This window comes from Balaenoptera ricei, chromosome 6 (assembly GCF_028023285.1).
Source record: "Balaenoptera ricei isolate mBalRic1 chromosome 6, mBalRic1.hap2, whole genome shotgun sequence".
In the NCBI taxonomy this organism is placed as follows: domain Eukaryota; kingdom Metazoa; phylum Chordata; class Mammalia; order Artiodactyla; family Balaenopteridae; genus Balaenoptera; species Balaenoptera ricei.
In genome coordinates, this window is record NC_082644.1 from 38,978,990 (window position 1) to 38,991,692 (window position 12,703).

Consider the following 12,703-nt stretch of genomic DNA (forward strand, 5'->3'; position numbering starts at 1 on the left):
TATTTCCTCGGAGGACATCAGATATGCTTTCTTATTAGTAGACCTCAAGACTCAGGTTTGAATGGGGATAAAGTGGAGTTTTTATTTAGCTATGCATTTCTATTGATAAATTTCAGATATGAGAGTTTTGCTCTGTAAAGGAATGCCCAGGCTATCACTGCCTTCCTAATAACTTTTGTCTGTTGAAATCTGATCTCTCCCCACACAGACATGCCACGGGTTCTGAATTACTGTGTGGCAATCCTATCAGTCACCGTAAAACTGCTAATGTGCCCCATTTAAACAGGCACAGTGGGTTTCAGAGCGGCACAGTGATAGAAAGCAGAGCTGACAGCTGTGCCGTCAATCATTTTTCTAGGCTGTGCCCTGCAGCTGTTTACCATTATCACTTATTTACTGTTTAAAATAGATGCTTTATAACCATAACTCAAAAGCCAACATAGCCACAAAGGGGAGAAAACTGTCCCTTGAGATCTGGGGAAACTTTGTGGTTGGATATATATTTAAGCTTATGTTGTTTGAGTACATCTCATTTCTCACTCCGAGTGACCCTTAGTCGGCCACATTAAAGTGATCAAGCTCACCGCAGAGTGACTAAATGGAAATATACACCGCATTTTGCCTTCAAACTCTTCTCATGAAACTAAAGTGCTTAAATACCTAAGAGAGATTTCCCGGATTCCAGAACTCAATGGCTATAGCTTAACTGGTTTAGCGTTCAGTCTTGGTCTTTATATCTTAATTAAGTTTGCTGAATGCTGGATCCTTCCACAAGAAGTGTGTCAACCCAGTAAATTTTTCTCTTAAGCCAGTTTGTGGCAAAATGCAGCAAGTAAATTATACACAGAGAGAATGAGAGAGAGACAGAGTGCTGACAATGACAATAATTAAGGCTTGGTTTATGTATAAGCTGGCTTAGGAAATTCGAGCATTTCAGTCATTGTCATGACTGCTATAAGTCAACATGGGTGAATAGGTGGTAGTGAGATCCATTTTTCTCATTAAAATCGCTCTGCCCTAGTCCAGCATTTTCTGAATATAAACTGGACCTCATATATGAATTGTTTTTGCAGGCAGACTTGTTAATGATGTAAACTGCAACTAGGTTATGGAACCTCAAATAAGATATTCTAAAGATAACTTCCCATTCATTGACCAAGGTAGGGCAAAGGGAAATGTAATGGAAGAAAAATAGAGAGAAAATCTTCTCTTAATCTGCTCCAGAGCCAAAGAGCTTTGCCTGGTTTCTTTCAACGACAGGACTAGAAATGAAAGTGCACAAAAATTAAGGGAAATTCCATGGCATTATCAGGCAGTCACCCTTGCTCAATCTATGTGAACTATAAGAATAAAATAGGGATTTGGGAATTTTACATATAAAAGTCAGCTGTTTGTCATCTGAAAAATTATTTGTGAATGGGTCAGACAAGGATTTATGGTATCTATTATCTATGAAATGTGGTTTAACTTACCTTCTCTTTACACTTCAATGAGATATCTGTTTTGTTTTTCTCAGTGGATTTAGTTGTCATCAGATGGTTTTCTTTTGTACTCTGAAACTTGAACTTAAAAAAAAATGTAAAGATCCTCAAGAAATCTCTTGAAAGTTGAATATTTTTCAAATTAAACCTATGAATATTTTCAGAAAGAGGAAATTTACTTTGAAAAAAAACTCAAATGAAATAAACATGTATAAATATCCAGGGTTTTAAAACACATTCTCATTTGATGACAGTCTAACATACAATTAGATGAATATTCAAGCTCTTTTGGGTGGGGTTTTGGGAAGCCATGGAAGAGGGAGGACTAGGGGATGGGAAGTTTTGTGCTCCCTTCCCGGAGCCTTGTCAGCACACTTCCTCTCATACTTCCTATTGTCTCGGGAGTAGAACCATCGGTGGCTAAGGAAAAGAGTATAGTTGCCACCCCTGTACTGAAAACAAACTTAAAAGTGTGGCCAAGGGCAATTAGGACTGTTGAGGGTGAGAGAGAACAGCAAGATGAGAGAGTAGTGGGGTCACAGCAAAAAGGAAGTCTCTGCCCCAAATTCAGCCTTTCTGTGAGCCAGGCCCCTCACACAGTTAGCAAGTTCAAGTTCATACTGCTTGCAGCACGAAGGTCAATAAATTGAGAGATGAGTTGTTGGGGGCAAGGAATAGCAACTTTATTTGGAAAGCCAGCAGATGGAGAAGATGGTGGACTAGTGTCCCAAAGAACCATCTTACCTCAGTTCGAATTCAGGATTCTTTTACACTAAAAAGGGGAAGGGATGTGATTGGTTGCTGCAAATTTCTTGGTGTTGGAATCCTTTATACTTGCAGCTTTCCACCTAGGTCAGGTCACGATGTTCCTGTAAACCTCCAACAAGACAGTTATTCTTTGTTTTGCAAAGTTTTATCTCTATATGAATGGAAAAATCTTATACCTTTAAAGGTCAGAGCCTTGAGAATGGGCTATCCTGTATATTTCAGGCTATAGGCAACATTCTTAACTTGTAGCAAACCAATAAAATGCAAATATTAAAGTAAAAGAAACAGACCCATTATGGAGTCAGATTTGTTCTTACCTATTACAGCACATCAGATGTGCAGCTTTAGTGCTCCAGTGAGGACCGAAGTGATCACATGGCATGTTCAGGACTCATGGATCCCATGGTCATGTGATCTACGACCTCTGTGCACAGAGGGTCAGAACCACTCTCGAGCCCATTTGTCTGCCTCCACACAGAGAGGTTCTTGGTTAGGCTGCAAAAATGGACCCAGGAAAACATCTCCATCCTTGAGTGCCTTGGAAAGGTGGCAGGACTCTCCCCTTTCACAGGCAAGAAAATTAAGGCCCAGAAAAATGGCACACACCAACCTAGCCAATGGAGATGAAGAGGACTATTTGGGGATTCTGAGTCCTAGCCAGAGATGGCTGGCAGGGGACAGGGGCACATGGGGTGGCCCAGACTGTCTGTTGCCCTGGATTGGCTAAGACTCTTTGAATCTGTTTCCCTCTCTGGAAGTGGCTGGAGCTTGTCATTCTAGGAAGCCCAGAGAAAATAGCCTCAGAAAAGGCCTTGGATGAGGTTGGGAAGGTCCAGACCTGGGTCGAATTGCCTGATATTCTATCTCCAGATTCACTTCAGATCTCTCCCTCTCTGCTTCTGAAAATGACTTTGACTGCAAATGGCTCTTCTGAGGTGCAAGGAGGTGTGCAGTTCCCTCTAGAACGTGACTGAGGTTTGGGCCATCCCTAATGTTTGTGGGGTCCCAGGCTAGAGTGCAAATGGCAGCCCAGCAACCTAATACCTGTGTGCTCACAATGGAAACATGAAGCTACAAACTATAAAGTAAAAGACTGAAATTAAAATGAGTCAGGGAAAGATCTGGCTGTGGTCTATCTCTCGTTGGTGCTGTACTCCTGGGAAAGACATATCCTTCACATCTGCAGTGTGTAGATTAGCATTCCTCCACCCTGATTGCAAATAAGAATTACCTGGGGGCACTTTAAAAATTACTGTTGCCTGGGCACCAATCCAGAACAATTAAATACAAATGTTGTGGGTAGAGTTTGTGTAAGACACTTAAAAAAAAAGACTTAGGGGATTCTAAGGTGCAACCAAGAGTGATAACCTTTGATCCATGAAAGAAGGTATTTGTTTGTTCTCTCAGAACACTTTTGGATCATAATATGTCAGATTCTATGAAAATTTCATTTCACTGTATCAAAGCTTGATTTGTTCATATGCTTCTCCCTGTAGCTAAATCATTCTGTATTTTAGGGCCACTTTCGTACTCTAAAGGCCTTACAATTCTTTTGGAAGAAATACTGTAGCCTGATGCTCTGTTCATCTAGTTTCACAGAATCTGTGTATACTTTTCTTGCCAAAATTCACTTCATCTACTTAACATCCAGCCTCTCTTAAGTCAATCAATATATTTTTTCCTCTCTAAAGTTTTTTTCTCATTCTGCCCTAAAATGCATTCCTCACTCCTGTCTGGCCAGGCTCCTCCTTGTTAAGCTTAATCAATAAAATTAATTCATTTGTTTATTTGTGCATTGAACATATATTTAGACAGGGTCCCATCTATGTTCATAGTTGTCTCTGAGGGTGATTTCAAATGCTTGATACACATATACATACACTTCATACCTGTCCTTCTAATTACCTAGGATGTTAGTCTGCCAACTTCTGTAAGCAGGAAAATGGCCGTTATTCTCAGCTCAGAGATGTAGGGGTGGTGTTTTGGCAAAAGAACAAGAGCAGAGAAGTATTACTCTTCTGGATTCTTCTATGTTTTGTGTTAATTGGAAATAACTTCCTAACTTCCATTCCCCTCTTGCTTTCTAAGAATTGGAGGAACAGTTTATCACAGGTCCATGCAGATTAATAAATAAGGGTCCAGGTGTCTTTGGAATGGCAGCCTTTTGATTCTTCTGAAACCAAAAAACTGGTTAATTCAAAGAAAGCGTTGCTTAATTCAAAGAATTAAGATCAAGGGTGAGTTTGCTCCCCTCCCCATCTCAGCAAAGCACCTTGAAATCCCAGTTTGGCTGTGCTCTACCAGATGGGTCTTGGGCTTTCAGTGATTGTATAGCAAAATCAGGAAGCAGCAGGAGCTTGGAGTGGCTCTGAATCTGCCAATACTGGGACCTAAGCTTTGATGATGCACGGTATTCTTATTGGAAGAAGTGTTTTTATGGTTAAAGACAATACATCTCTTCTTCCTTAAGTGGCAGTTTGTTGGCATTACTTCCTTTGATTTTTATTAAATTCATAAGAAGAAAAGCAAATCCACGTGGTCTAGAGAAGAGAAACTTGGTTAACTGCTCAGACTTAGAGTGAGAATCTTGAAAGGTACATAAGAATTAGGAATTGAATACAACCTCTCCTACCATAATATAATGTTAGCAACTGTCTACAGAGATGATGCAGGACAGTGAGACATAGTTCCCAGACAGTGAGCAACTTCATGTTGAGTGGGTGAAAAAAAGAATACTGTTAGCAGATCATCTCAGAACATGGGAAGGGAGAAAATGAGGTGCACAGGGTACTTAGAGATCAAAGGGCTGGGCACTTAGTCTGTTGTGTGTCTTGAAGGATTAAGTGGATAGGTGAAGTTGGTGGCAGTTGGGGGACAGGAAGGGTACCCATTCCTACTGAGTGCTCAATGTTGTTGCTTCTAGGACCTCTCAGCTGACAGAGCAAGGCAATATATATGTGTATATATACTTATGTATATACACGCATCTGCAAATATTTTTAATGTAAACATCTATATCCATTTTAAACTAAACATGAGTTCCTAATGATGTCACCAACTCTAATTGACTGATACATGGATCAATCTATTCTTCCCTCGTTTGTCCATGACCTCCCACTCTAAAAGGGAGAAACCTGGCTCCCACCATCTGCCAATCATTTACTTAACTGTCCAATCCAGTACACATGTATAGTACTTTCAGGACTGTTAACCCATATCCTCATGAGAAACAACCTTGTCTACTAGAGTACAGTGCTGATGTACAGTTCTTTTGCCTTTTGTGTCTTAAAGACACTACTCTTTTCCAAAGTGACTTAGGTCAGCATTTTCTCCCCATCCCTTTTGGTGAGGTTGTTTCATACATTTTTAACACAGATTATTTTGTCACATTTGGTATTCCATCCTGGTATCCTCTGACAACCTAAATGATTTTTTTAATATTTTCATATATTAAGACTCACTCTTTATACTATAAAGCTCTATGCATTTTAACAAGTTCATAGAGTCATGTATCTGTCATTGCAATATCATATGGAGTAGTTTCACCAGCCTAAAAATTCCCTGTATTTTATGTATTCAACCCTCTCTTACCCGCCTCCCCTCCAGGAAACTTGGCAACCACTGATCTATTTACTGTCTCTGTAGTTTTGTCTTTTCCAGAATGTCCTAGAAATGGAATCATATAATATATAGCCTTTTCAGGCTATTTCCTTTCACTTAGCAATAAGCATTTAAGATTCATCTATGCCTTTGCATAGCTCGATAACTTATTCTTTTTTATTGCTAAATAGTAGTCCGTTACATGGATGTACTAGCTTGCTTATCCATTCCCTATTGAAGGACATCTTGGTTGTTTCCAATTTTTGTAAAGTATGAATAACACCGCTACAAACATTCACATGCTGGTTTTTGTGTGGCTATAAATTTTCAAATCAATTAGGTAAATAACTAAGAGTGTGATTGCTGGAATTCATGGTTAGATTATGTTTAGCTTTGAAAGAAACTGCCAAGCTGTTTTCCAAAGTAGCTATTTTGAATTCTTACCAGCAATGAATGTGAGTTCCTGTTGCTCTACATCCTTACCAGCAATTAATGTTTTTTTTTTTTTGATTTTAGTTTTTTTAATAGATGTGTAGTTGTATCTCATTGTTGTTTTAAGTTGCAATTCCTAATTACAAATGATGTTGAACTGTTTTTCACATACTTTATTTACCAGCCGTATATCTTCTTTGGTGAGGTTTCTGTTCAGATCTTTTGCCCTTTTTTAATTGTATTGTTTGTTCTCTTATTGTTGAGATTTAGGAGTTCTTTAATTATTTTGGATATGAGTTCTTATCAGATATGTGTTTGCAAATATTTGTCACAATATTTTTTCAAAGTTTTGTCCTTTCATTATCTAAGTAGTGTCTTTCTTGGAGTGACAGTTTTGAATTTTAATAAAATTTACTTACCACTTTTTTTCTTTCATGGATTGTGCTTTTGATGTTGTATATAAAAATAAGGTCACATATATCTTTCCATCTTCTAGAAGTTTTATAGCTTTGCATTTTAAAGTTAGATCTATGATCTAAGTTGAGTAATTCTATTTTGTGGAACATGTGAAGTCTGTCTAATTTTACAGTTTTTACATATGGACATCTAATTTGTGTAGCACTGTTTGTTGAGAAGATTATCTGTTCTCCAAACAATTGCCTTTGCTCATTTGTCAAAGATCACCTGACTATATTTATGACAGCCTGGTTCTAGGCTCTCTATTCTGTTGTATTGATCTATGTGTCTATTATTTTGAGAATAGAATGCTATCTTGATTGCTGTCTCTTATAATAAGACTTGATATCAGGTAGTGTCAGTCCTCCAGTTTTATTTTTCTTTTTCAATATTATGTTGGTTATTCTAGGTCTTTTGCCTTTCCATACAAACTTTAGAACCAGTTTGTCAGTATCTACAAAATAATTTACAGAGATTTGGTCGGGATTATGTTGAATTATAGTTAATTTGGTAAGAATTGAATTTTAACAATATTATGTCTTCCAATCCATGAACGTAGGATATATTTCTATTTATTTATATCTTCTTTGATTTCTTTCATCAATGCTCTATAGTTATCTGTACATAGAATCTTATAATATTTTGTTAGATTCATGTCTATTTCATTTCTTTGTCCTAGTATAAGCGGTATTCTGTTTTTAATTTCAAATTTCTTATTTAATTTTAGTAAATTGTGTCTTTCAAGGAATTTGTTCATTTAACTAATTTGTCAAATTTATTGCCATGCAGTTGTTCACAACTGTTTTTACTATTTTTAAAAATGTCTGTGGAATCTGGAATGATGTACTCTCTTTCTTTCATGAATGAAATTTGTAATTTGTATTTTCTCTCTTTTTTATTGATAAATCTAGATAGAGGCCTGTATTTTATTAATCCTATCAAGAGACCTATTCTCAGTTTTGTTGATTTTCTATCATTTGTCTATTTTTTATTTCACTGATTTCTACTTTGCTTCTATTTTATTGTTTTGTTCCTTTTGCTTTAATTTCCTCTTCTTTTACTAGCTTCTTAAGATGAAAGTTTAGATCAGTGCTTTTAAATCTTTCTTTTGTCTTTTCTAGATATTTCCCTTTAAGCATTGCTTTAGCTGCATTCCACAAAGTTTTGATGTATTTTGCTTCCATTATCATTCAGTTCAAAATATTTTCTAATTTCCTTTGGAATTTCTTTTTTGATCCATGAGCTATTTAGAACTTTGTTGGTTAGCTTCCAAATGTTTAGGGATTTTCCTGACATCTTTTTGTTATTGACTTGTTGTGTGAAAGATCATATTTTTATTTGTTTTATTATTTTTAGAGAATATGCTTTGTATGAATTCAGTTCTTTAAAATGGATTGAGACCTTTCATGGCTCAGCAGCTGATCTATCTCATGTATATTCCACATACACTTGGAAAATATGTGAATTCCACAGTTGTTATGTGTAGTGTTCTATAAATGTCAATAAGGTTAAAATTGGCTAATAGTGTTGTTCAAGTTTTCTATATATTTATTAATTTTTAACTTTTTGTGGTTCTATAACTTTATTTGACAATCAACAGTTAGTTCTCATCCACATTAAGTGTCTGTAGATTTTTGAAAGTGGTGACAGGTATATAGGTGACCAAGGTATAGAGCTCGTTTGGTGAATCTTCATGTTCATTACGATTTCTGCACATGGGCATGAGATGGGACATTCCTTATTCCTTTGGCCCAGACAGCTTTGCTAAGCTTGGTGTCAATGCGTACATCTGGAGTTCTCATCTCCTTCATGGCAAATTTCAGGATTTCTTTGAGTGCCTGAGGGACACGTTTCTTGAAACCCACTCCATGGATGCTCTTGTAAATGTTGATAGTGTATTCTCTGGTCACCACCTCATTGATGGCGGACTGGCCCTTCTTCTTCTCTCCACCCTTCTTTGTGGGAGTCATTCTGCCGGGCTCTGGTTGGAAAACAATCTTTAATATATATGTTTTAATCAATTACTGGAAAAGAAATATTAAAATCTCCAATTTTAATTGGAATTTGTCTTTTTCTCCCTTAGCTCTGTCAGTTTTTGCATTATTTTGAAGCTTTGTATTAGATGCATGCACATTTAAGATTGTTATGTTTTCTTAATAAATTGTTTATTGCATCGTTATGAAATGCCTACCATTATCTCTGGGAATACTCCTTATCATGAATTCTACTTCTTGTGATATTAATGTAGCCCCTACAATTTTCTTCTGATTAGCTGTTTGCATGGTATAATTTTCCCAATCTTTTATTTTTTAAGCTGTGTCTATACTTGAAGGCTATTTCTTGAAAGCAACATATAATGTGTGTTTCCTACTTGTCTAGTTTGACAATCTTTACCTTTTAATTGTAGTTTTAGTCCACTCACAGTTGAAGTAATTATTGATATGTTTGAATTTAAGACCACCACTGCCTTGTCTGTTCTTTGTTCCTCTTTTCGTCATTTCCTTCTTTTTAAATTAACCAAGTATTTGAAAAACTTATTCCATCTTAACTCATCCATTGGTTTTTAGCTATTTTAGTGATTGCCATAGGGATTACAATACGTGTCCTTATATTACCATAGTCTTCCTTGAATTAACATTATACTTCTTTAAGTATAATATAAAAAACTTATTATAGCATATTTTAAACGATCTCTCCCATTCTTAGTGCTATTATTGTCTTTCATTTTACCTCTGCATTTTTATAAACCCCACAGTACATTTTTATGTACTTTGAATAGTAAATTGTATTTTTAAAAAAGAAATGAAGGCTTCCCTGGTGGCACAGTGGTTAAGAATCCACCTGCCAATGCACGGACACAGATTCGAGTCCTGGTCCGGGAAGACCCCACATGTCGCTGAGCAACTAAACCTGTGTGCCACAACTACTGAGCCTGTGCTCTAGAGCTCATGAGCCACAACTTCTGAGCCCATGTGCCACACTACTGAAGCCATGTGCCTACAGCCCATGCTCTGCAAAAGGAGAAGCCACTGCAATGAAGAGCAGCCCCCGCTCGTCGCAACTAGAAGAAAGCCCATGCGCAGCAATGAAGACCCAATGCAGCCAAAAATAAATAAATAAAAATAAAAATAAAAAAAGAAATGAGAAAAATACTTTCAGTTTACCTGCATATACATACTTCCTGACATGCTTCATTTCTTTATTTATGTTACTGTTTCTATCTGATATCATTTCCCTTCAGCACAAAGAGTTTTCTCTTATATTTCTTTCTGCTGGGGAAAATTCTCTTGGCAATTCTTTTTGTCATTTTTCCCCATTATTTTTAGAGAATATTTTCACTTGATATAGAATTCTAGGTCAACAGACTCTCTTTTTCCCTTTAGCACTTTAAAGATGTCTTGTCATTTTCTTCTGGCTTGTACTGCTACGGATGAGCTGTCTGCTCTCATTCTTCTCATTGCTCCTCTTTAGAGAACATGTCTTTATTTTCTGGTTGCTTTTAAGATTTTTCTCTTTGTCTTTGGTTTTCAACACGTTGAATATGATTTGCTTAGGATTTGTTAAGCTTCTTGGGTCTGTCCACTGGTATTTTTCATCAAATTTGGAAAAAAAATGTAGTCATTATTTCTCCAAAATTATTTTTACTCCCATGCTTCCTCTCATTTTGGATCACCTGTCTTACATATGTTAGACCACTTGATATAGTTTTACCATCACCGGTACTTCTACTTTTTTCTTTTTCTCACCCAATCACTGAGGCTTGGAATATTCTGCACTGGCAGCAAAAGCTTGCACAGTTAGAGTCAGGACCTAAAACACTGGAAAAGCTAACACATAGATTTGGAGTCTCATCAAGGTATAAGTAACCCCAGATGTTTTTATGAGGGTAAGCTATTGTGGAGAAAGATGAAGATGAGCTGAAGCTATTTTAGAGAGGAGGTAGAAAGAGAAAAGGCAGGGAGTAAAGGAAAAGACCCTATGATTAGCAAAGATAAGCTTTGAGGATGTCACAAATTGGCTTCCTAGTGTTTATTTTCTGAGTGGTAAAGGAAGGAGTAGAAATATTTGACAAACAATCTTTTATATTGCCCACCCATTTCTGGTGAATAAATTCAAAGAGGCAACTGAGCAAAGTTTGAGAGAGAAAGTGTATTTTCCACCTCCAATGCTCTCGTTTGGCTAACATAGGTTAGAAAAAGAGTTACCAGAGGAACTGATACCCTGACTTATTGTATCAGATGGGGACTTCTCTGGGTCTCCCAAGATTCACCCCTCTGTCAAGTCTCCTGCCTGGAGTCTCTTCAAAAATCTGTGAAAGACCTCCAGCAAGTCAGGTAGCAATGACTTTTAAAGTTAAACAACATGTAGTCTATTTACATTCTCTTATCAGGGGTAAATCAGAGCAATTAAGGAAATCAATTGATTATTTTTTTTAACATCTTTATTGGAGTATAATTGCTTTACAATGGTGTGTTAGTTTCTGCTTTCTAACAAAGTGAATCAGCTATACATATACATATAGCCCCATATCTCCTCCCTCTTGCATCTGATTATTAACTAATTAACTAGCTTAAGTTAATTAATTAAAATTAAATTGGAATGTAATTAAAATTTTCTCCTTGGAGGGAAATTAAAAAAAGAAAACACAAAAACGTTGAGAAACTTTGCCTTGAGCCTCCTCAGATGACCCATAAGAAGGCTTGTTCGATGATGCTCCACAATTAATTTTAAAGAACTCCCAACCATGTTTTTGTCTTATTTTAAAGTAGTAGATACTTTTTCTTAAACTAAGAGAGCCATAGAGTAGAAATGGCTGTCCAGCACATCTATATAGAGAGGGCCAGAGGCATCTAGCTTCAGACTCCCTGGAAAGGGTGGGAGCAGAAACATATCTTCTGCAGAATTCAAAGACCCCAGTATTCAGCTGAGGGGTAGTCAGACCTGGGGTAGACCAGAAGCTGGAAGTGAGAGATGCAGTGACAGCAACCATACTCAGCCTAATGTATGCCAGAGCAGATGGACCACGTCCAGTCCAGCCATGTAGAGCATCCCAGCATTCTCACATCCTCTTGGACTGTACCTGCACCCGTAGTGGTAGGGTCAGAACTGGCTGTGAATTGAATTCGATTACATTTCCAGCAGACGGCCCAGTGGGAACTCAAAGTGGAAATAAAGTTCAGGTAAAGAAGAATATAGCACATCACATTTCTTATATCCCTGCATTTTTGGCCTGGGATTTTGTCTACTATGTGAACTTATGAAGAAACGCACATCCGATAATGTGATGCGGACAGAATGCTGGATCCCCTATATTTCTTGAGAACCTGAAACAGCTGATGAGCAGAGCCGCAGAAGAACATACACTGGGTATAGGTGGAAATTCTTACACGTGATATGGGTTCATAGGCATTGTTAACTTCTTCAAGCAAAAGCTAAAAATTCTAGTGTTGAATGGGCAGAGATGGTGGTCTTTCTCCAGAAATTTCTGCTGGCTGCCTCTTCTCTTTTCCCCACTTGTCATCTTTCCAGGTGGTAAAATCCTGTCTGAATTTTAGTGCTTAGGATTTTCCTTCATGAGCTGCTTGAATCCCAGAAAAAAAGCCCTGAGCACTGTAAAGTGAGCTCCCATGAATAATTCTGCAAAATTTTATTGCCAAATAAGATATTCAGTTCTGTGGGCTGAGTTAACCAGCTCTGCATAGATGACAATGATGGCCCAGGGCCCGTGTCAGCCCCTGCTGCCCTCAGTTTCTTACCCCCAGGAAGTTCCACTGGAGTCTTTGTAGTGTCAAAGTGTAATTTTTGAAAAGTTGAAAATCTAACTCTCATAGAAATATAGAGGAAGCTTGTATCAAAGATTTACTCAACTCATTAGTGAGGAAGCCAGTAAGAAAGAAGCTGGTTCAAGGAGAATTTGAGGAACTGAGTATTTACACGCATTTTTAAAATGTTAGAATGAATTGCCA

General features: G+C 37.3%; 1 pseudogene; it reads right to left on the reverse strand.

Moving 5' to 3' along the window:
• Positions 1–8,337: 8,337 nt before the first annotated feature.
• Positions 8,338–8,707, reverse strand: LOC132367735 (large ribosomal subunit protein eL31-like; annotated as a pseudogene).
• Positions 8,708–12,703: the final 3,996 nt, after the last annotated feature.